Source organism: Arvicola amphibius, chromosome 14 (assembly GCF_903992535.2).
Source record: "Arvicola amphibius chromosome 14, mArvAmp1.2, whole genome shotgun sequence".
Lineage (NCBI taxonomy): Eukaryota > Metazoa > Chordata > Mammalia > Rodentia > Cricetidae > Arvicola > Arvicola amphibius.
Window position 1 is genome coordinate 45,246,557 of NC_052060.1, and position 23,728 is coordinate 45,270,284.

Here is a 23,728-nt window from a genome sequence, read left to right on the forward strand (position 1 = left end):
GTTAAGGTACATTGATACCTAATAGAAAAATAGCCATTTCTGTGGGTTTAAAACTTCAAACAGATGGGCTAGCGAGGCGGCTCAGTGGTTAGGAGTCCTTTCTATTCTTGCAGAGGACTGGGGCTTGATTCCCAGTGCACCATGGTGCTCACAACTGCCTTTAACTTCAGTTCCAGGGAATCCAGCACCCTCCTCTCACATCTGAAGGCTTGTGGATACATGTGGTACACATATACCCCGACACACACACCCACACACACACACCCCACAGTACACCCACACACACTACACATACATACATACTCAATATGTGCCTGCACACCCGCTAAATAATAAATTAAAATAAGTAAATAAAATTGGATTGGTACTCGCTGTTCAAACAGGAGGACCTGAAGTGGATTTCTCAAGAACCCAGGTCAAGCATGAAATTAACCCCCACATCCCCACAGGGAGCTGGGAGGCAGAAACAGGGCTCCCAGAAGCATTCAGGCCAGACAACCTTACAAACACAGTGGTAGACAAGAGACCCTGTCTCAAATGAGACGACAGGTGTGGACTGACACTCGGCGTTGTCCTCTGACCTCCCCACATGCCCCATGGCATGTGCACATACATACGCTTGCACGCAAACACATATACACATAGATACATTACACCTATCTCACATACACATAAACATATGTCAAAAAGATGAAAGAAATGGCATTGATTTTTCTCCCTAAAGTTAAGCTAAATCTTTCGGTTGAGCAGCTTGGTTCTGTCCCCCACGGCGTCCATCATTTGCTGGGCGTTGTGTGTGCTCCTGCCGTAGCGCTTGCCTTGCTTCCTAAAACGGTGAGTTGTACTGTGGACCCTGCTATGCTGTAAGTTCCTGAACATAGAATCCCAGTAAGGCCTGATGTACAAACCGTGGAGTGAAAGGAGTGACGAGCAGCTTTAAGAATGCCTGTCTGGTTTCCACAAGCCGCTGGATTCGGCAGCAACATGCTGGCCTCTCACACAAGCCATGCAAACCAAATCCAAGTTCAGCAGACCTTCCTTATCACGTAGATGGTGACTTGTTCTGAGTCCCTGGAGTAGAAAGCCCTAAAGTCGTCTTTGCATGTCCTTTCCCCCCACAATGCCTAATACCGATCATCAGCTTGCTGGGGTCTCTTGGCTCGTCTACAGGAATTTTCTAGATGAGAATTGAAGTGGGAAGAATTGCCGTCAGTGTGGACAGAACTATTTTATGGGCTGGGGCCCTGAACTGAATGAAAAGAAGAAACCCAACTGAGCACCCGCGGTCCTCCCGCGGTCCTCTCGCTCTGCCTCCTGGGGTGTATGCACCATGACCGACTGCCTCACTCCCACCGCCGCTGTTCTGTCCTTCTCCAGCCTCATGGATAGTGCCCTCTGTGAGCCAAAGACACCCTTCTCTTAAGTCGCTTTTACCAGGAATTTTAGTCACAGCAAGAAGAAATAAACCAACACAGTCCCCTAAGGCTCCTCTTGTGTTTTCTTCTATTCCCACGGCCACCTTCCATCTGGGCCTGTAGAGCTCCCTGGCTGTCGCTAGTTTCCTAAGGGCCCTGCACTTCTGTCATCTCTGCCGTTGAGGCGTCCCCCGCAGGCAGTGCTTCAGCAGATGTCCTTGGTGCCTCCTGCCCCTCTGCCCAGCTCCACCCTGAAATAAAAAAGGCAGATTTCTCCATCTTGATAGCCTGCCCAGGAAGTGGCTGCATACAACCACTAGATCAGAGCCTATGACTTAAGCCAGGCTCAAGCTGTTCCTACTTCCCTTCGGTGGCCCGTGATTCCTGGTGTGGGAACGGCCAGTACCCATTCTCCTCCTGTTAGCCAGGACCCACGGGGACTCAAATCATAGTCAGATGCTTCCTTGACCCACGTGGAATAAAAACAGAGAAGTCCAGCGTCAGATGGCATCCCGTTAAGTTCCTGGCGTCTCCATCATGATCATGGACACTGAGTGACTACAGTAAGCTGAGTACAGGCACACCTAAAGCTGCTGTGTCTTTGCCCACTGTGGGCCCTAACATTGCTCACAACCCTTTTGCTGTGGATGCTGGTCTGAGCTCAAGGCCATTGCTGTTCTCTTTGAATATTTGCTCTGCATATCCAGTTTCAAGTCAGGCCAGGCCCCTTCTGATTGATGTTTTCAGTCCTAGACTTCGAACTTTTAAGTTTATGGGCCTTGGGGGGAGGTGTGTGTGTGTGTGTGTGTGTTGAGGGGGGTGGTTGTTACACATCTGGTTCTTAAAGTTCAACTCTGAAAGCAGAATTGTTTTCCTCATTTCAAAGCCCCACTGTGCCCCTGCCCCCATCCTCTTTCCTTTAAAAGCCTTTTAAGGCCAGACTCTCAGAGATGGTACTCGACTTTTCTTTGCCTGGTTTCAAGACCCTTGGTCAGCCTTTCCGAGCCAGCCAGCCTGCTTTTCTGCTCTTCTCCCCATAACTAAGAGGCCGGAGTCACGGTCCTATCTTAATCTGCCAGTGTGTTTCTGCTGAAGTGTTGGAAGATCTACAATCCCATCTGGACCATCTCCAAAGAAAGGGGCAGGGGTTCCCTTTCCGTCTCTGTGCGGGATGCTCCCTACGTCCCGGCTTCATCTTGCAGCCCAAGAAGTTTGCACACACTTTTCATGTAGTCCCATTAAACAAGGACATCTCTCGTCATCACATTGAAATCCGAGGTGCTTTGGATTTTCAGGCTAGAGATGTTAAATCTATAAAGTCTATGCAAACATTCCCGAAATCAAAAGAACTCCCCGGGTCCAAACCACATTTGGTCTCAAACCCTTCAGATACAATACTGTGTGGTTATACCTGCATTTCAGGTGAACAGTGAAGCCCAGGGCTGGGCAGAACACCCGGGCCTCCTTTTCCTCTGCTCTGAATGTCCAGTGCCCTCTAGTGCTCCTGGAGTCTCCATCGACCCCTCTGTCTCCCTGGGATGAGCCCAGCTTGTTTCTGCATCTCTTGTCTCTCAGACACACCCTACCTGCTTTTCCAAGCTTCTTGCAGGCGGTGCCTTCTCCTTTCCTCTTCCCTTGCCTGTCAGCACTGACCTCCCAAGGTTCTCCAGGAGGTACTAGAGGCAAGACCCGTCTGTGTGATCCAGCAGCCATGCTGTGTTGCTTGGCATAAGTTGGATAAACTCTGGCTCCTTGCAAAATGGGCGTCATGAGGTTTCTAGATGAGTCTATAGATAGTTTCTTTGTAAACAGATCCCCCTTCCCCCACCTTTCCTAACACATGGGCTACCATCCAAACTTCTTGCTAGGTCTAACAGTAACAAGATATATAGTCAGGTGTCTCTACCAGCGTGGGTATGCTCTGAGAAATGGTTAGGTGATTTCACTGTTGTTTGAACATGGTGCGCTTACCTAAACCAAGATGGCTGCATTTTTATCACAGACAGTGGACTTGGGGACCACTCTTGTATATTTGTCCAGCGGACAGAAACATTATTGTATAATACATGACTCTTCCTTAATATTGCGCCTTGGTGGCAGTGGGCATGCCGAATTTCTTCAGAATGTTTTCTTCTGTTCTCCATGTGCGTTGGCTATAAACAATGCTGGTTTGTGCTGTTTCATTGATGGCTGACTGTCCACTGTCAGAGGCCCCTCAGTGACCTGAGTGGCACTAAGCCCCCTGAAGACCATTTTTTAAACAGAGCATACAAAGTAACAGGATTACTTATGGAAATTCTGTATATAATTACTTTTGGTTGCCCCCTTTTCTCCATCTCCCTGTCTCTAAATAGCACGTGTTCTATTACCCTTCTCCACCCCTTCCTTTAAAGCTGCTTTTCCACCCTCCTGGGCCCCTTTCTAGTTTCCTGGCTTCTATCTACACACACACGCACACACACACAAACACACACATACACACACACACACATGCACCGACACACACGCATGCACGCACGGACACACGCGCATGCACGGGAAGCTAGGGTCTGCACGAGAACATGTTTTTGTCTTTCTGAGCCTGGATTGCAGCATTTAGTATTATAATTCCAGTTCCATCCATTTTATTTCATATTTATCATTTCATTTTCTTTGCGACTGTGTAAAATTCCATTGTTTATATGTACCATATTTTCCTTTCCATTCATTGGTTGGTGGACATCCCGGCAGTGGGACTGTCATTCATTCTCCTGCCCCTTTATGAGCCTGATGAGTGAATAGAGGCTCATCTGATCCTTGCTGTTGAATTTTTGGGCTGGGAGCGGAGAGACTCACCGGGGACAGATTTATGCTAAACACAAATCATTTGCCAGTCACTCCTTTACAAGGGTCTGTTGGGGAGCCCCTGGGGCAACTTTGCTTCTGCCCCAGCCCACAGGTCCCCTGCACTTGGTGCAGGCTGCAGGCGGCTGTTTGCACAGCAGTTCTCTGCAGTGTTGTTCGCTGCCTCTGCTGGAAGCCAAGCCAGCATTATTGGTCTGCAGGGAACACATTCCTTGGGCTTGACTCTCCCATCCAGCGTGCTCTGCCCCTGTCCAAGGCCATGCCTCCCGCCGGTCCCTGAGGCCAGCATCTCTGTGTGAGTCACTGTATCCCTGCTGGACTGGTGGCAGCAGAATTCCGGCCTTTGATAGTAAGGTGCAGTGCCCACATGCTGCCCGCCTGCCTCCCAGCAGCTGGGCTTCCCCTGTAAAAGCCTCTAACATCCTCGGCTCCCAGGAGGAAACAAGCCTGCTGCTTGTGGCACCAGAGCTCCAATTTGTCACCCTCTCCACTGGCTCTGGCCTTCACCTCCTCCTCTATGGCATCTTTCTTTCACAGGGCTGCCGCAGCTGGGCTCCAGCTTGACATCGAAACCACGTGCTCTGGCCTCTGCCGTGGTCTGTCCTTGGGGTTGTGGCTTGCATCCCTACCGCTGCCTCCTTCCTCCGCCAAGGTCTATTCTTTAAGCATGCTATTCTCCGTGAGGCTTGTTTTGGCCAACACCCGCTCCTACTTCACCACCATGGCCAGCCACTTTGGGAAAATGCAGCACCCGCTCTGCATGGAGCCCAGTTAGCACCCCAGCTGGGCTCCAGTGGTTCCTCCAGTTCCTCCTGACCCTAGAAAGGGTTTAGAATTCCAAGCCTGGATTCCAGGAGCCTGGAGTGAAGCTGATGCTTCTCTTACGTTTATCTGCAGGACCGTCAGCAAGGCTGAGGAGGTCAGATTTTCTCCTTTTTACCGTGTTGTGGGTACTGGGGACTGCACTCAGTTTGCCAGACTCGGCAGTGAGTGCTCTTACTCACTGAACCAGCCCCCTGGACCTATAGGCTTTCTCACCATTTCCCCTGCGCAAAACCAGCCGTTTACTCTCTTCTCACTAAAACCAGAGTGCTCCCCCCACCCCCATCCCCGCCCCCGCCCCATGTTCTGTGTTTCCTTTTGGCCACTGAGGCTCACTCACTTTCGGGAGTTTCCTGAGAGCCCAGCGCATGGAGCTCGCAGACAGCTGAGTATCCTGGGACGGGGTAGCTGTGTGGCAGCTTTACTCCTGTCTTTACGGGACACACAGGTGAGCGTTTGTCCTGGACCGCTGAGAGATAGGAGCACAAGGCCCAGTCTAACCCGTCTCAGACTTTCTTGGCTGGGACCACTGCGTGTGCCATTTTTCACATAGCTGCCGGGGAACTCGGCTGCTTGTGGTAGAAGATGCAATATATTAGCTTTGGAGAAGAAGCACGGCGAATTCCTACTCGAAAGTACAGCCGGCTATGGAGGGAGCAGCAGAATCAGAGAGGGTGGTGTCTCGGCATCAAGTGTCTTGATCATGATTCTCTCAGTGAATTACTTCCAAGGGTATTGAATCAATGTAAGAGATCTATATAGAATTTCCCAGTCAGCAAATGTGTGTTCACAGGGTTTCACTATATAGTCCAGGCTAGCCTTGAACTCATGATCCTTCTGCCTCAGCCCCCTGAGCACTGGGATTATAGGCCTTTGTTACCATGTCTGACCTTAAATCTTCATAGGCATTCTTCCCCAAGAGAGGCTCAAAGGTTGCTCAGAAGTTTGTGTGTAAATTCCGACAGCAGGCAAGCTGAAACACTTGGAGTCTCTTTAGGCAGTGCTCAGCTAAGTATGATCTTAAGAGTCTTGCTGAAACACTCCACGGGTCCATGAAGCATGAGAGCATATTTGAAATTTTAACCAACGTGTGGGAATTGGATGTGACTGTGATTTTAATAAAATAAATTTCGTCATGTGGGGAGCAGGAAAAGCGTGTCTCAAAAAGGAAAACACCATTTATCTCCTCACGCAAACGGTCCCCTTGCTCATAACTGTCACAGAGGATGTGACGAGCCATATTGTGCTGGCTCTGGGGTTCATGAGAAGCAGCTTTGAAGGGTGGCATGTGGTGAGTGAGTGATTTATGTCCCATGAAAATTCATTCAGCCATTGTCACTCTTCCAGGGCTGCTGACACTTAGGGCAGATATAGCCCAGTCTCTCCCCATTCAGCGTGAGGACAGAAAGGCTGCAGGATTGGGGGTGATGGGCTGAGGCAGACATAGCCCAACTCTTTTTTCCAGGGAAGGCGAGAGCATGCTGCCCTGAGCCTTTTGAGAGAAACGTCGTTGTTGTATTTAGCGGAGTGATAATAATAAATTAAAGAACCTTACAATTTTAAAACACCATTAATGTAATGTCAGGATCTGAGCAAATGACAAAGTTAAACTAGATGCCTCATTAATAAATGTGTGAAAGTCATTTGCCCTCATTAAGATTTTGAGAATGGGCATGAATGGCAGCTGGGGTCAGGAATGGGAGGCAAGAATACATTCTAAGTCATGAGGACCCAGTGAGGTCGACTCACCTCTGTTAGCTTCTGATCTCACTTCATTCTGTTGGAGCACTTCATTAGTATTAGCTGGCAGAATATTAATATGCACATATTAACATGCTGAAGAACAATGATCAAAGTGGCTCTGTTTATATTTTGTGGTCGTTGATGGACATTGCTATTATTTATATGATCTTGGAAATAATAGGTTTCTTCCTAAAGACTGTCTTTGAGGCAAAAATTTGATAGAAATGACAGAATTTGCATCATAGAAAATCACTTGCATTACTCTTGAGCTCAGAGTGGCTCTGACTACCTGCTGAAGCTGTGCTGGCACTCTGCCACGGAATGGGGGTGAGGTGGAGGAGTTCTCATGATGCCCCACCCGTCCCTGAGGATTTAGAGGTAGTTCATGGTTGATGAGGGAGGGAGACTTTCTTCAGTGGTCTAGCCAATGGTAAGGTACCTATGCTCCAGTAACCATGAGATGACAGCGTTGTGTCATAATGTGAGTTGGATACCCACAGATGAGAAGTGGAACTCTGCATTTTCCCAGCCAGAGGAACACTAGGCTCCTGTAGAGAGGCAGAGACGCTACCTATTGCTGACCTCACGGACGCTGTTAAGACCATTTAGGAGCTTATTCAAGTTGTGGGAACCTTAAATGGTCCTAAATTTTTTTAAATGAGACCTACACAAAAGTAGACCTGCTGTGTATCCCTCTGCTTTGTCACCCACCTTTCCCCCCTTGTCCTTCCCAAGTCTCCTCTCCGCTCTTCTGGCATCTCTTTTGGCAAACCTGTCACCTGAAAATGATTATGGTGAAGTAGCAAGAGTTACCCCTCAAGATTAATGCTTTTAATTAACTGACTGACTGATTTGGACAGCTCTTGCTATGCAGCTCTGGCTGGCCTGGAACACAGAGATCCACCTTTCTCTGCCTCTCAGTGCTTGGACCGCTTCACGAATGTGCATGTCATGCTTGCACAGGGGCCTTGCTTATCGTCTCTGTATGCTTCTAGTTTTAGTATATGTGCTGCCGAAGCGAGCTGGAGAGATGGCTCAGCGGCTAAAAGCACTGCCTACTCTTCCAAAGGTCCTGAGTTCAATTCCCAGCATCCACATGGTGGCTCACAACCATGTGCAATGAGATCTGGTGCCCTCTTGAGGAAGAGACCTGGTCGGTTGCCCTCATCAACTTAGGCTGTGAAACCCAATATGGACAAGTTCAACAGAACTGCCATATATGGGCTGTCCGTGCGTGCTTCAGCATTGCCAGGGAATAACCGTTCATTCATTCATTCACCCCTCAAGATAGAGTATGCTTGTTGGCCAGAAATATGTTATAGTAGCCAAACACAATTCCAGTGACCGCATCCAGCTGGAGCCCTGGGGCTGTGCAGTGCACAACCTTGACAGCCATGAGTAATGTCTTTGGGCAGTTTTCTTTACACCCAAGACCTCCTCTGGGGGCATCATGGCTCTTACTACCTCTTGAGAATTTCCTTGTAAGCATTTCAGCTGTAACACAATTGAAGTGTGTTGTTTACTCTAATCCCGACTTTCCTTAAAATTAGGAGTCATCTCAGAAGCTCCTGTTACGTCTTTACAAATACCAAATATGCCCACATGCATGTGTGCTCGGGCCGACACACATGTACACGCACACACCGAGTTCTCCTCACACGGTTCTTAAACCCTACGATGGCCATTCCACCTTTCGTTCGTCATGTTTTGCTTTGGTCCTGTTTTTTATGGGGGCGTAGGCATCATCCCTTAAGTGCTGCCCCTTTCTGGGCGCCGAACCCCTTCAACGCAGTTCTTGAAAAGAAGAGACCTGGCTGTCCAGTGGAGGTGCACACCTTTAATCCCAGCACTTGAGAGGCAGAGACGGGGAGATCTCTGAGTTCGAGGTCAGCCTGGACTACAGAGAGAATTTCAGGACAGCCAAGGCTACACAGAGAAACCCTATTTGGAAAATGCAAAAAGGAAGAGGAGGGTGGGGACGAGGGGGAAGGAGGAGGAGAAAGGAGAAAGAAAGGAAAGGAGGAGCTAGCGACAGGGACTGGTTTACTGCTCTTCTAAGCGATCCATGTTCAGGTCTCAGCACCGTGTCATGACTCATAACTGCTCTGTCTCCCCAGGGTTGATACCTTCTCCTTGCCTTTGTTTGCATTTGCATGCATGCACGCACACAAAACACAAAAATATTTTAATAGGAAGAAAAGAACACATCTACCCTCATTGTTCCCTGGTTGAGGATGTGGTGATCTCTGTTGCCCTGCGGTCTCTGTGTCTCTCCGGTCTGATTTCATCCATTCTTCCTCAGTCTCTGGTCATTCCCTGTCAGCTGAGCTCAGGACCTGCTCTAAGCTGAAAGACTCGGCAGTGGACAAAGTGAGCCGTCGTCCTTCATGGATAGAAGCAGCCACCTTCAGGGGTTGGACTGTTTTAGGTCCCTGAACTCAAATGCTCTGGTCCATTTTGCCTGGGGATCTGCCCATGCAGCGTATGCTGGAATTCCAGGTCAAGCCTGGGAGATGGTGTCCTGACCCTGGAGAATTAATGTTCCATGTGTGTGTATTTGCAGTTTGTCATTTAGATCTGACTCATTGTGAGTCTGGCCCTTGGGCTGCCTTTTAATCCCCCAGTACCCAGAGTAGTCCCAGTGGTGTTTAATAAATGGTCATGCATAAATGCTTCAAGGCAGTGTGAGAGTCTTGGGGTTACTGTTTCTCAAAGGTGTCTTGTTTTCTTCCTCTCCTACTAGGAATAGGTTCCCCCAGTACTTGTCGCTTCTAAGTGGCTTACTCCATTCTTAAAAAGAGCCTTGTCGTCTAGCCAAACTTTTCATACATACACTTTGACAATTGTGCTCAGGCAGGAATTTGTATGAAAAAGGGAAAATCTAAGGAAACCCCTGTTCAGGTGGGTTCTAGTGTAATTTGGTCGTGTGAACTCTCATTGCTGGTTTACTGGAAACAAGCATTTTCTACTGGTTCCCTGAGGATAATGTGCAGATAGAAACAAACGGTCAGTAGTTGGGACTAGGTCTACTGAAGGGTGGCATACTTCTGTGTCCCCTGACTGGGTGGCAGCGGCTTGCCCTTGTATGTTGATTTAATGTCATTTGCGCTGTGTGACAGTAAAACTATCATGTGACTTTTAATAAGGAACCTTTACCATGGGGACGTCTTGGACTTCATTTTTATAATCCACTGAGCCATGACCTCAACCAGGCTCTGTCTGTGGACTTCAGCAGGCTGTCAACATAGCTTATGTTCATTCAGGTTCTAAATGCTAGTCCATTTGTCTTCAGTAAGACTGCCGACTTAGAGTCCTTTTCGTGTGCTCTTGCCGTTCCCTGCCCTTCCCCCGTTTCCTATCGACAGGTCTGTCTGCTTGTCACCGCTCCAGTAGCATTACGGGGTAAATGCCGATTGTAACCGCATTTAGCCAGATTCTGGAGCTGTGACTGTTGAAAAGACCCGACCACTGTCTCAAGGGAGCCCATTCTGCTCCTGCCCTGCTGCCCACTTCATCAGTAGAAGGGCTGTCTTCCATGCAGTGCCTGGGGGACCCAGGCCCTTCTCTTGTGTTTCTGTTAGCAGTATTGTGCTCTGTTTTCTGTAGAGGGGGAAGGAGAGGCGATGGAGTAGATCCATGTCTTCCCACCCTGTACCCCTTGCGGTCTGTTGACGACAACAGTCACCAGGCCATTCAGACTCCCAGAGGAGCTGAGGCATGGCTCACTGGATACCTCCAAAGGAGGAAACAGTTTGGTAGCCAGCTCAACTACACATCCCGTTGAACTAGTTCCAACCTGTGTTTGCAGAACATTCCCATCATCACACGAAAGCATTTGCAGGGTTTGCACTGTCATGTGGTCTAAACCCCGTCTCATCAGAGAGTTTTCTGAACCCCTACCCCATTACACTGCCTTTTCCTAAGTGCCGCTATGACTTACATTCTGTTACATGGTTTTATTTTTATCTACCTGGCCAGAGCTTGACGCAAGCAGACAAGATTCGTTTGTTTGATGTGGAGCCTAGAATCATATCTGACACTTGTCTTCAAGGATTCTTGAACTTTTCAGTGGTAGCGATATGTTATCTGTGTGTCAGGAAATCCTTGCTGCCCAGCCCTTGTCATAGGTAGGTCACAGACACAGGCTGCTTTTGGTGGGTAGACCCTTGCCATCCTCAAATGCACATCCGTCCAGTACCTCATTCAGTGATATTTCTCTGCCCTGCTTGTTTGTGGCACGAAAGAACAAGTTAATAGCATACTTTGAGGTCGCCTTGTAAGTAAATGTATTACTCAGTTAGAGGAAATTACAATAATGAAAGTGAAATATTTTGCAGATCATGGAGGTAAATGTCAAGAAAATAAAATCTCTGCTTTGCTGTAACCTTTGAAAAACTCTGCTCATGGGTAAAGCAGCCTCTTCATTGCTAATAATAACGCCACTGGGGGAACTGGAAGAAAGAGACATTTGTCATTAGATGCCAAGCTAACGGCTTGTTTTGTTTGGGTGGAATGCTAGTTATTGAGGGACAATAGGACTCAATCTGGAAGTCCGCTTGGGAGAAAAGGGAGAAATGCTTCCACTTAGTAAAACTGTATTTTTATGTTAGGGTGCTGTGGATAGAAATGGCAAAAATTAGCTTGAGTTGAAAGCTTGTTCTGTGGGAAAAAAAAAACAAAAAACAACTCAGGTGTGTGTTGTTGGAGATTCCACAGGGAAGTAACCTCTCTGGAGGGGGAAACAGAACAACTCAGATTCAGAGAGGTCCTGCTACACTGAAGGAAAATGAAGTGCTTGCTGGTTGTCTGTGGGCCTGGATGGTTGGCTGCTTCAAACTTCTGCTTTCTACCAAGTGTAGAGACAGCGCGAAGACAGTCTGACTGTCCGGACTCTGGGGACACAGGCCTGAAGATGTTGGCTTGGTGTCTGCTGTGTTTGCAGATGCAAAGAGCATCAGGAATCTCCCTGTGTCGTGAAGTCTTTCCGGCTACTGCTTATGAACGTGTTTTAGGCCAAAACTAGAGCCTAATGTCAGTAAGAGGCTTGAAAAAAAGCTGCCCTAAAACAACGTTCAAGAAAATAGAGTGCATACTTAATATTTTTGCATATTTAAAGGATTATAAACCCTCTGGGGCCTCCTAGTCGCTAATTTATTATCCTGTGCTTACTCGTTGATAAATTTCCCTTCTTGCAGAAAGACAGATGAATAAAGCTGAACACCCGCGTTCCCCCCTCGTAATGAAATTGCCTCGTTAGACTATAGTGTGTGGGCTCTTTGGTTTGTTTTGTTTTCTTTTTCTGGTGTTGTGGTTTGAAGGCCAGGCCCAGTATATCCTAGATAACACTACCACTGGAAACAGCCCGGAACGGTTAGCTGAAGCATCCATCTTGACTACATAGTACTGTTTAGCTGCTTGTATATTTAAAGTTACTCTTCGAGATGTCCAAGTTTGGAAGGTTGGAAAGGGAGACTTCAGGCTGGTGGCTTTGCCTCATCCCCACCATTTTACTGCAGACACTAACAAGGAGACATTGCCCCCCTTCGTCTGAGATTCTACTGAGATGTCCCATCTGTGCTGTGTGTGTGCACGTGTGTGCACACGCGATACATAGATATATTCTGGGAATGGATCATAATAGCCAGAAAGAGGGCAGAGCCTTAGGTTAGGGTTCTGCTGTTCCATTCTAGTGGGGAGGTGGGTTCCTTTTCTTGGCTTATTCTATTCTGTGTCTTTTTTTTTTTTACTAAAGTGTGAGTATTTCCAGGGCCTACATTGTCAAGATCCTAAGCAAACTGTTCACCTTCCTGTGCCCAATGCCATAGGGAAGAAATTAACATTTTGACTTTGTTGTCGAGATGTCAGAGAAGCCTTGCTTGCCTGTCCGTTGGACCGTGGCCCCTGTACAGGCTGATGCACTTGCCACACTGTTAGAAGCAACTCTGCTTTGCTGCAATTCTCTGGCATTTACAGGTGTCTCTGGGAGACTAATGGATGCCCTAGAAGAGCAGGCAGGATGATTGGAGCCCAGAGGAAGCACCAGCTGGAGTGTGGAGTTGGTAGAAGGAAATTCTCAAGGCATTTCTATGCTCTGCACAGGTCAGGCAGGGTCACCAAAGCAGCCCACCTCTGAAAGGTGGTGGGTGTCAGCAGTCAGCCATTTCCACCTGCGGCTCAGAGCCTTTGTCCGCTTCCTGCTGCGAATCTCAGTTCTGACCTCTTGCTAGCCAGCGGATTGGGGACCAGGGAAAACATGATACTTAGTTTCTAATTGCTAATTTCTTTAAACATTACCTTCCCAGGTATAGGAAATTCTTTTTAAAAAAGCATTATTATTGTCTAGTGTTACATTCCAGTAATATTTGAAGTGTTTTTAAGCTTTATATTGACGGAAGGTAGAGAGCGATTTTATTTTATTTTTTTACAGCTCTAGACTTGAGCCCAGGACCTTGTGTGTCCAGTGAGCTACAGACCAGGCCGTTTGTCCTTCTGTATTTGGAATGGGCAGTTCTTGAGGCACACAGACCTTTTATTTTTGTCAGCTTGCTTTCAACCGCTGTGGTTTAAAGGAAGCATCTGAGTGATGGAAAAAGTGGCCCAAGCCCAAAAGATTCTAAGGAAAGGATCAGTGCCCTCTTATGAGTGCCCAGCTGAGCCAACTGAGTTTTTATTAAATAAGATCCTTACCTCTTGGGCTACATTAGGTGGTTAATATATTATACTATAAGAGATGTAACGGTGTCTAGAATGGGTAGGACAGGGAGGTCTCGGTCACTATTATTTATATAAAATCTAGTTAAAATTCTGGTCCACCATGTATATGTTACTCTTATGAGCGTGCTTACTGGAAGGTTTCAATAAAGAAGCTTGCGTGCTTAATGATGGAATTTAAGCAATAAACAAATTAATTTTTTTCTTGTGTGTGCATTTTAGCGTATGCATGTTTGCCTATACGTGGTCACAGGCATGTGTATGTGGGTACGCATGCCTCTGTATACACACGCATATAGGGCCCTAAGATGGACATTGGTGTCTGCTTCAGTTGCTTCCCATCTTACTTATTGAGGTAGGAGTCCCTCAGTTGAACCCAAAGCTCACCAGTCTCGCTAGCCAGCTCGTTCCCAGAGCCCCTGTCTCTGCACTGGAATTACAAGTGGCTTACCATCCCACACAACATTATGTGGTGCTGGGGACCCGGGTTCTGGTCCTCTTACTTGGGTAGCAAGCACTCTGGTTACTGAGTTCTCTCTCCAGCCCCAAACTGAACAAATCCGAGTAGAAAACTTCTTATTTTCACCGTGAACTCGTTTGCATCTCTTTACCCACTCTGGTTGAATTATTAAACATAACTCCAGTCCCAAGGAATCCATTGCTCTCTTGGCCTCCCTGGCTGCCAGTCACACACATGGCACACAGACATATGTGCAAAAGAAACACCATATGCATTAACTAAATAAATAGGATTATAAAGATGGTCAGTCCAAAGGCTGTTGTGGGTCCTCTGAATTTGTCCAGGACTTGTGCACTGACTGTCGATATTCAGTTTCTGAAGTAGCCCCAGTGTGCTGGAGCTTTTCCTTAAAAGCTAAAGTCATCCATCAAAGCACAGTGGTGCCGAGCAGTGAGGAAGTACCTTACCTGCTCATCCTCGTCACTGACTGCTCAGGCTTCAAGCCCCACTTTCCTTTTAGAACCTTGGCTCACTCCGGTATGAGTCCCCTGCTTCCAGCATCAATAATTAAACCTGCCGTGGTGACCACAGTGATGCCAGGAATCACAGATCCTGATATCCCTGCACAGCCATGGTATGGTGGAGAAGGGAGGCTTCTCCCAGGACTTCAGAGCAAAGAGCCAGCATCCTGACTGCCCAGGATGCGAAAACAGCCACACTCACTAAAAGTATACTGTGAAACCTACGTTCTGCAGCCACCCTCTCTTCGAAGTTAGTTCTGTGTTCAGACAAGTTCAAGGAACACTGCAAAGTATCCTCCACTGTGCACACGGTCCTCAGACCCTGAGATCTTCACAGAGCTTCCTGAGATTGAACATGGGATCCACTCCCTCCAGCCAACACCTTCATTCCTCTTGATGTTCTCTTGGGTGCCATTGGTCCCCAAGAGGAGAGTACTGTAGATGACCTCACTCCTCTCTGATGTTTTCTTGGGTACCACTCATTAGTCCACAAGAGTAGAGCAGAGTGAATGACCTCACTCCTTTCTGATATTTTCTTGGGTATCATTGGTCACTAAGAGGATAGTAGCACAAACAACTCTACAGCCTCCATTTCTGGGTCCATTTGGTTCAGATCTCTTTTGTTTTAATTCAACGTAGAGTAACTGCTGTCTCAACTGAAAATAAAATTTAAAGGTGGACAGAAGTACCAGTTATGAATATCTATCTTGTGGAAACCGAAGCATCAAATTCAATGTTTAAGACAACCCTTAGAAAACATGTCATTAGGGTGGCTGAGCGTTTCAGAGGCTTATCCATTATTGTCATGACGGGACATGGTGGCATACAGGCAGACATGATGCTGGAGAAGGAGCTGAGAGTTCTGTGTCTAGATCCACAAGCAGCAGGAAGAGAAAGACTTTGGGCTTGGAATGGGCTTTCTGGAGACGCAAACCCCACCTACCCAATGACACATTCCCTCCTACAAGGCCACACCTCCTAATCCTTTCAGGTCTTGCCACTCCTTCATGACCAAGTACTCAAATCTTTGAGCCTATGGGAGCCATTTTTATTCAAACCACTACACTCAATTATATATTTTTAAGTTAAGTTTTAGAAATTGTAGAGTAATGAAAACATTCTCATAGATAATGCAGCGTTCCCATTTTCTTAGCGCTCAGCTTCCTGTTAGGAAGATCTCATGTTACTATGGTGTATTTGCAGTTTATGAACTGGAATTGATCATCAGGAATTAAAATAGGGTACATGCTTTCATCAGTTGACCTTCATAGCTTTTTGGTGTGTATGTGGTATGGCAGATGACTCTGTCTCAGCTAGAGTCATCATTGCTGTGCTGCACCAACGTGACCAAAGCAACTTGGGGAGGGTTTACATATCCTGACTCACAGTCCTTTGAGGGAAGCTAAGGCAGGGACTCAAGGCCGACAAGAAGGTAGCTGGGAGGTGATGCAGAGGCAGTGGAGGATCGCTGCTTAATGGCTTGCTTCTCGCGTCTTGCACAACCTGCTTTTTTTTTAAAAAAATAGAACCCTTTGAAAAACAAATAAACAAAAAGAACCCAAAGGTACCAGCCCAAGGGTGGCGCCATTCACAATGGGCCGTGCCCTTGCCCATTAATCACTACTTTGGAAAATGATCTACAGGCCTCCCTACAGCCCAGTCTTATGGCGACGTCATTGAGGCTCCTCCTCTCCAATGACTCTAGCTTGTGTCAAGCTGACACAAAACCAGCCAACACATCCTCTCTACCTCTAGGCTGCACCCCCAGGTTCTGAGTCCCTTAGGTTTGACCGTTTACCCCTTTCCATTGTTGCTTCCTCGGCTCCTCTTGCTTTGCATTTCCTCAGATTGTATTTGACAGGCCCGAGGAATGCTGCTCAGTATTTGTAGAGTGCCCCCAATTAAGATTTGCCACATATATTTCTCTTGAGCATACTAGAGGAGGGTCTCAGATAAAGGGCTGGGGAGATGGCTCAGGGGATAAAGTGCTTGCAATGCAGTCATGAGACCTGAGTTCAGATCCCTAACACCCATGCAAAGCTGGATGCAGCAGTGAGTGTCTCTAACCCCGCCCCTCACCAGATGGAGATCAAAAGGCGAGAAGCTCTGGAAGACCTTGGCACGTACAGCAAGAGACCCACCTTGGAGCACAAGGTGAAGCCCAACACTCAAGGTTTTTATCTGACCCACAGGTTCCAGGCACACTTATGTTCATGCTTACATACACAAACATGCACCCCCCCCGCTCTCTCTCTCTCTCTCTCTCTCCTCTCTCTCTCTCTCTCTCTCTCTCTCTCTCTCTCTCGTCATCTCTCATCTCTCTCTCTCTTTCTCGCACGCACGTTGGGTGGGAGAGAGGATCCCAGATAAAATGCCTATTTCTGTCCTTTCTAGGGCACCCAGGTGGCATGACTTACCACCGCGTGACCAGCTGCCCAGTAGAACCTGCCATGTTTCTCTGCCCGTAGCCCCTCTTTTGTCTCCCCTCCTTTCTGCCCTGTGTTCTCAGAGGGAAGTCACTGCACACATTTGCTTAACGAATGGGGAACTGCCTGTCCCCAAGCTGGCTTTGGGAAGAGGGTCTAAATAAATTACTTGGAGTTCTGTTGCCTTCTGAGCATGGGACTTTAAAAATAGCTTTGACGGTAGAATGCCGTTCTGTCCACTGTAGCTACAATGTCACTGTGGTGGCCGTTTTAACTCCCCAGCTGCAGCCATCCAGCCTCGGCCAGTGCCTGTGGACACAGAGCATCTGCCAGGGTTTGTCTTTGTTTGCCAGACATGCCAGATGCTGCCCACTCCCGTTCTGGGTCAAGACCCAGTGCTGTTGGTGTGTTTTCTTCTGCTTCAGTTAGTTTCCTGGCATTTTTGGAGGCCTCAGCCCTGTTTGTCCTATATGTTATTTCTGTGGCTGTCGACCTTGTTTAGAAAAATGTTAGTAGGAAAACATTTATCGTTTTAATATCTTTAGGTGTTGTAAGGACATAACTGTCAATGATGTCTCTTCATGGCCATTTGACTTTAACTGACTCTTAATAAGAATACATCATTAAAGATTTCCCGTGTAGTTGAGTTTGAATGACTTCATATGTAACACTGCACATCATGCTATTGTGTGGTTGTTCTACAGAGTTTTTCTTATTGGTTCTTTGAAAATATCCCATATCACCTTTAACAAATTTATTAATTAAAAATACATTTTGCTTACTTTTTGTTGAGTATATAGTCGGTGAGAATTAGACATTTTTTCCAAGTATAGAAGGCTGTGTATTTTTGCCCCGGGCTTCAGCAGAGAATTAGTAGTAAAGTCAGGGGTTCATCCATCCCCAGTGTTTCACGGATGTGCCTCCCTCCCTGCAGTAGGAGGCTGCTTGTTCATTTCCCTGCTGCCCAGACCCAAAATAATCACACAGAAACTATATTAATCACAACACCACTGCACCTATTAGTTCAGGCTTCTTATTAACTAACTCTTAGATATTAAATTAACCCATTTTTATTATTTTGTGTGTTGCCACAAGGCTATGGCTTACCGGGTAAAGTTCCGGCATCTGTCTCTTTCAGCAGCTACATGGTGTCTCTTTGACTCCATCTACTTTTTCTCTATAGCTCTGTTCATATTTCCCACCTGGGTTTCTTCTGCCCTGCCGTAGGCCCAAAGCAGCTTCTTTATTAACCAATAATAATAAAACATATTCACAGCCTGCAGAGGGGAATCCCACATCACCTCCCCACAGTCCCCTGCTAAAAGTAAATGGTGGCTGCTCTGAGCCTAAAGAAGAAAAAGAGGTCAGGAGAAGTGAAATTCCCAAGGTTAAGATCTTTCTCCCATAGGTTTTCCTGAAACCCTTGGCATCAGATTCCACATGCCTTTTGGTGAATATTACTAAAATGGGTGAATAAGTAACAAAAAAAAAAGTGTTAACAGAAACATTCAGAGGCAGCAGACAATTCAGTAAGTCTTGTTTTCCCAAGAACACAAGTTTAAACTGGGGTTTTTGTTTTCCGTTTTGTGCAGCTTTTCATACACTGTCGTTCATGCCAGGAAAGAACACTGTTTGATAAGAAGACACACAAATACTGCAGTGCCCTTTTCTCTTGCTCCGCGTTGGCTTCACACCCAGGTGACTCACACTCTGAGCCAGGTTGAGAGCCACTGTGACTGTTTGGGAGCCAACCAGGGCCTCCGGAGCTGCTTCCCGAGTCCGGAAGGCAGCCGTCCCCGGTTATGGAATTGTCATCTGCACATCCTCCTGCAGGAAGGATGGAATTTGCTTTCCCACCCGCGGCCCTGGCATGCGTTTCCTCTGCATCTCAGGCCAACACCGTCCGGGAGCGTTCCCAGAAGGGTTTGTGTGCGTGCATCCCGTGTACAGGACATGCATGTGGCTGTACATGCAAGTGTATGTATCCAGAGTAACTTACTAATCTTATTGTATGGAAAGAACGAATTCATAGCATTTCTGCTTATGATAGAATTAATCAGAATAAGTAATAACTCCTCCCCCAGCACTGTGGTAGGTCTTTTCTGTTTAAAATGCAGGATTAGATTTTTTCCAAGTGTTTTGTTAGGTTTTTGTCTTGTGTTTGTTTTGACAAGGGTCTCACTCCGTTGCTTTCCAACCTCGGTTCCCAGATAGCTAGGACAAGATGTGTGTGTCGCTGAGCACAGCTTAATTTATTCCTCTGCTCTCAGCACTGGGAGTGATCATGCTTTTGGCAGAGGGGTAATGGAATATGTGATAGCCAGCTGAAGATTGGCATTTTGTATCAGTTCTGGATTTTTTTTTAAAAAAAAAACTGTTTACTTATTTCTTTCTGCATTTGCCTTTTAGCAAAATACCTGACTTGGTGGTGGGGAGCCTATTTCCTGTATTCATTTAGCCTTTTTAAAAACACCTTCTGGGCGCAGGGCCCTGTTTGGGGAACCACAAATGGACCAGATGGAGATGGGCTCCATTCTCTTGTGTCCCCATCCTAGTAGGGACTCGCCTGAAGAACAATTGCAAATATAATTTAAATGGATTATTTTATAAGGTGGCAACTGTGATAGAGGCGGGCAAGGGAGCACAAGTAGTCAGTAAAGACTTACTTGAAATGAACCATCTGAAATGGCCCCTGATAAGTAAGAATAGCCCATTCTTCTAAGAGAAGGGTGGCTTCACTGGGTGAGAAAGGGGAGCAATTGCTTGGAATGGTCAAAGAATGAAGAGTAGATCCATATGACTACAGAGGGAGTAGGGTGCGGAACTGTACAGGGAGTAGGTAGGGCTGAGGGTGCCTCCCGTGCATGCTTAGAAAAGGGCACACGTGGACATGTTTGCACAGACTGAAAACACCCTAGGTCAGGAGGCATCGTCTCTAGTTCTATGGGGGCCTTGCTGGATGCTGTGGACACTCCTGTTTTTTTGTTTGTTTTTGTTTTTTTGAGGCATGGCTTCTCTGTAGTTTGGAGCCTGTCCTGGAACTAGCTCTTGTAGACCGACAAGAGATCCACCCACCTCTGCCTCCCCGAGTGCTGGATTAAAAGTGTGCACCACTACCGTCCGGCTTGATCATTCCTGTTTTAGTCCCTTATAGGTGAGGTCCCCTTCTGTTCCAGCGCTCGCTTCACAGAAAGTTCCGGTGTTTGCTGTCTGTTTCTTCAGTCTCTGGAATCTAAAACCGAGGGCAGCATGCTCGCTGTTTCCCTTGGTCTTTTCCTCGAATGGCTGGAAGTGCCTGTTAAATGCTTATTTGGTCTTTAATGTATTTACCATATCTTTTCTCTTCCTTAGAAAGCAAGACTTTCCCCCAGAGGAGACTCTTTCTCAAATCTGTATATCATCCTTCAGGTCTAAACCGAAAGTTTTGTTTCATTACATTTTTATGCATAGTTAATGCTTATTTTGACACAGTTTATATTTATTTTTTGATAACAGAATACTTCAGGGCGTGTTGTTCATTAAATCCAGAATTTTATATAAGAAGCCTGTAGGCACCCAACCGAATTTAAACTGTAAATAAGCTAGATATAACACAGTGATTTCAGAACGCATTGTATTCAAGATGAGGCATTTTAAGTTAGTGCAGCGGCTCTCAATCTGTGGGTCATGACCCCCCACAGTGATTGCATAATCAGAAATCCTGCAGATTGATATTTATATTATGATTCATAACAGTAGCAAAATTATAGTTATGAAGTAGCAACAAAATAATTTTATGGTTGGGGTCACCACAACATGAGTATTAAGAAGGTAGAGAGCCACTGAGTGAGTCCATAATGATTCTTTTTTTTCATCTTTTTCCTAGACAGAGACTCATGTAATGTAGGCTGTCCTCAAACTCACTATAGCTGAAGTCGACCACAAGCCTTTAAAAAAACCTCTCTCTCTCTCTCTCTCTCTCTCTCTCTCTCTCTATATATATATATATATATATATATATATATATATATATATATATATACACACACACATTATATATACACTATACGTACATATATATGTATATGTATAGCGCGTGTGTGTGTCTCTGTGTGTGTGTCTATGTGTGTGTATCTGTATCTGCCTGCACAGTGTATGTGTGGTGGACAGAGCATCACTTGTGGGAGTCTGTCCCCTTTTTCCCAGAGACGAAACTCAATTCATCAGGCTCGGCACTGAACCATCTTGACAGTCTGACCTTGAACCTCAGATCCCCTCCTTTACCTCTTGAGTCTGGGGATGAGAAGTGTGCACCACCATATTTGATCTGCAGTGCTGGGGACCAAAGCCAGGATGCTAGGAGCTGGTTTCATACATTCTACCAGCTGAGCCAGCTCCCCGGCCTTACAGTGAACCTTGGTGATGGTGCTTGTGTGTGTGGTGTGAGCAATGACTGAAGGTATAGCTGGTGTGCTAGTGTGTGGGGTGTGGTGTGCCATGCAAACTCTCCAATCAGCTTGTGCCTTGATATTTCATACTGTGAACATAGAGAGTGCAGCCTGGAGCCTCACTAAATTGTGGTGGGACTTTGGAATCAGCAGGCTCACATTTCAAAACAAACGAGTTTCAGGTTTACAAAAAAAGTGCTAAAAAGCTAACAGCTGGTCTTAAATCTTTTTAGGGAGTTGAGGCAAGACATTTCCTTTTATAATAAGGAAATTTTCATATTAGAAAATATGAAGATCAGATATAACCAGCAGTCTGTTTTGGAAAAACCTGTTGATTTCAAGCCCCTGATAGAATTTAATGTCTTACCAAGAACACTTTGGGCGTTTTCTTTGCCAGACCGGGTTTGATGTGGCCTTGCCCGAGCTGTTGTTGCTCGCTTTGACCCTTTGATGGGGTCACCCTCAGAAGCAACTTGGAGGCGTGCAGATGTGAAGATGGGTCTGTGCTGTTGGAGACTCTTCCCGTAAAGGCGTGGGGCAACTTTTTATGGAGTGTGACTCCATTCTTAGGACATTTTAGAAGGAGAGGCGTATCATTATTTCCAATCTTGATCATTACCTCGTCTTTTATCTCCGAATGTTCATTTTCCCCATTATCGAGATAGTATGATTTAGATGGACCCTTTGGAAATGCTTCCCCTACCCCCTTTCTCTCTCTCTCTTTTTTTCTAATATTTTGAGACACTGCCACCCAGGGATAACAGTTTTTAAGCCGTCTAGCGTTTAAGATGCATTTTAGTGTTTTGGCCTCGACTTTAATTTTCCTGCTTCTTGGAGATTAAGGTTGGTGCTAAAATGCTATTTTATCGTTTCAGCTTTTATTTAATATACTCTAGTACGTTTAGATAGAAAATTAGGTAATTTAGTCCCCACAGTGTTATCTAGCAGTATATTTTACTTACGGTTCCATTTTAAGATGTTAGTTCATAAAATACAGCCTTTAACTTAAATGCCTGTTACATAAGAGGCTGGAAATGGGTACTGTTAATTAAATGGATGCCATTGTTTGTTAGCCTGGATGCATCAAGGTAGCAGTTGGCGGGTCAGTCATTATTTTAAATCTGCTACGTTCATGAGCATTTCACATGTCCCAGATGTTCTTGGAGAGGTGAAGGAGTTGGAGGACAGAGATGACGCCATCTGAGAGACGGAGGTTCCAGGCTTACATGCTCGAAATGCCATGTGCAGCCATCTGCCTGTGTCCTAATGCTCTGTCCATCTCTTGACTTTGCTTTCTCCTGGTGGGCTTTCTTCTTGGCATCCCCTGGGTTTGCTTTCTCCTGGTGGGCTTTCATCTTAGCTTCCCCTGGCATCCTGATAGTTCAAGAGCTCTAATAAGCAGGTTTAACACTTGAGTAAGAATCTCTGGTTTGCAGAGTTAGGGGGATAGGTCAGTTGGCATTTGATTCCTAGAACTCATGTGAAGAAAAGCCAGGCATGGTGCTGCGTGCTTGTAATGCCAGCATTGAGGAGGTGGAGTCAGGCAGCCTTGGCACTGAGATACCATCTCAAATAAACACCTTGGAAGATGCCTCCTGGGAACTCCAGAGATTATCTTCTGACCCCTGAGCCCCCTCCCCCGCCACATGCACCCCACGCACAAGCATTCATGCATGCGCACATACTTAAGTACTGCACACACAGAATCTTAGGTTTCCTCTCATTGACTTTGATATTCCCAAGCTGATTCCCGTGAAAAGGTAGAGAAAATGCGTTGATCACCAGAGCTGGATCATAGATTGGCCATCTCATGTGGCAGCTGCCAGCATCGTGGCGCCTAACAAGAGACAAGAAGAAGGAAAACAGACTCCCACCGTCCACCAGGCCCCAGTGTTCAGTGAGAGGATGAGCGAGGAGTGAAGTTTGATTCATTAAACTATTCGCTGGACTATTTAATTTAGCATACAATTGTGTGAGGGAATTGTGTTAGCTATACTGTGAGGAACTAGGGCTTTCTCTTGGCATTATCCTTTGCAAAAGTCTAAATAGTTGGACCCTAAATGCTTAACTGGTTCTTTCTGAAGGGAACTAGCCTTAAATAGGCAATTATTTGTTGTTGTTTTATTGTTGTTGTTTGGTTTGTTTTGGGTTTTGTTTTGTTTTTTTTTTTTTTTTTTTCAAGATAGGGTTTCTCTGGGTAGATCTAGCTGTCCTGGAACTTGTTCTGTAGACCAGGCTGACCTCAGAGTCACAGAGATCTGCCTGCTTCTGCCTTGCAAGTGCTCTGATTAAGGGCACGTGCCACCACCACCCTAAATAGGTAATTCTAACAACAATTTTTTTTTGTTAGTTGGTAGCT

At 46.3% G+C, this 23,728-nt stretch overlaps 1 protein-coding gene and 1 non-coding gene across 2 annotated transcripts in view; one reads left to right on the forward strand and one right to left on the reverse strand.

The window, feature by feature from the left end:
• The window catches only part of Tspan5 (tetraspanin 5), a 170,562-nt gene that overhangs the window by 76,590 nt on the left and 70,244 nt on the right, over positions 1-23,728 (forward strand). The gene's annotated exons all lie outside the window — the stretch shown is intronic.
• LOC119801562 lies at positions 7,743-7,847 on the reverse strand. The gene has a single exon (XR_005283244.1). It is a non-coding gene; the product is annotated as a U6 spliceosomal RNA (small nuclear RNA).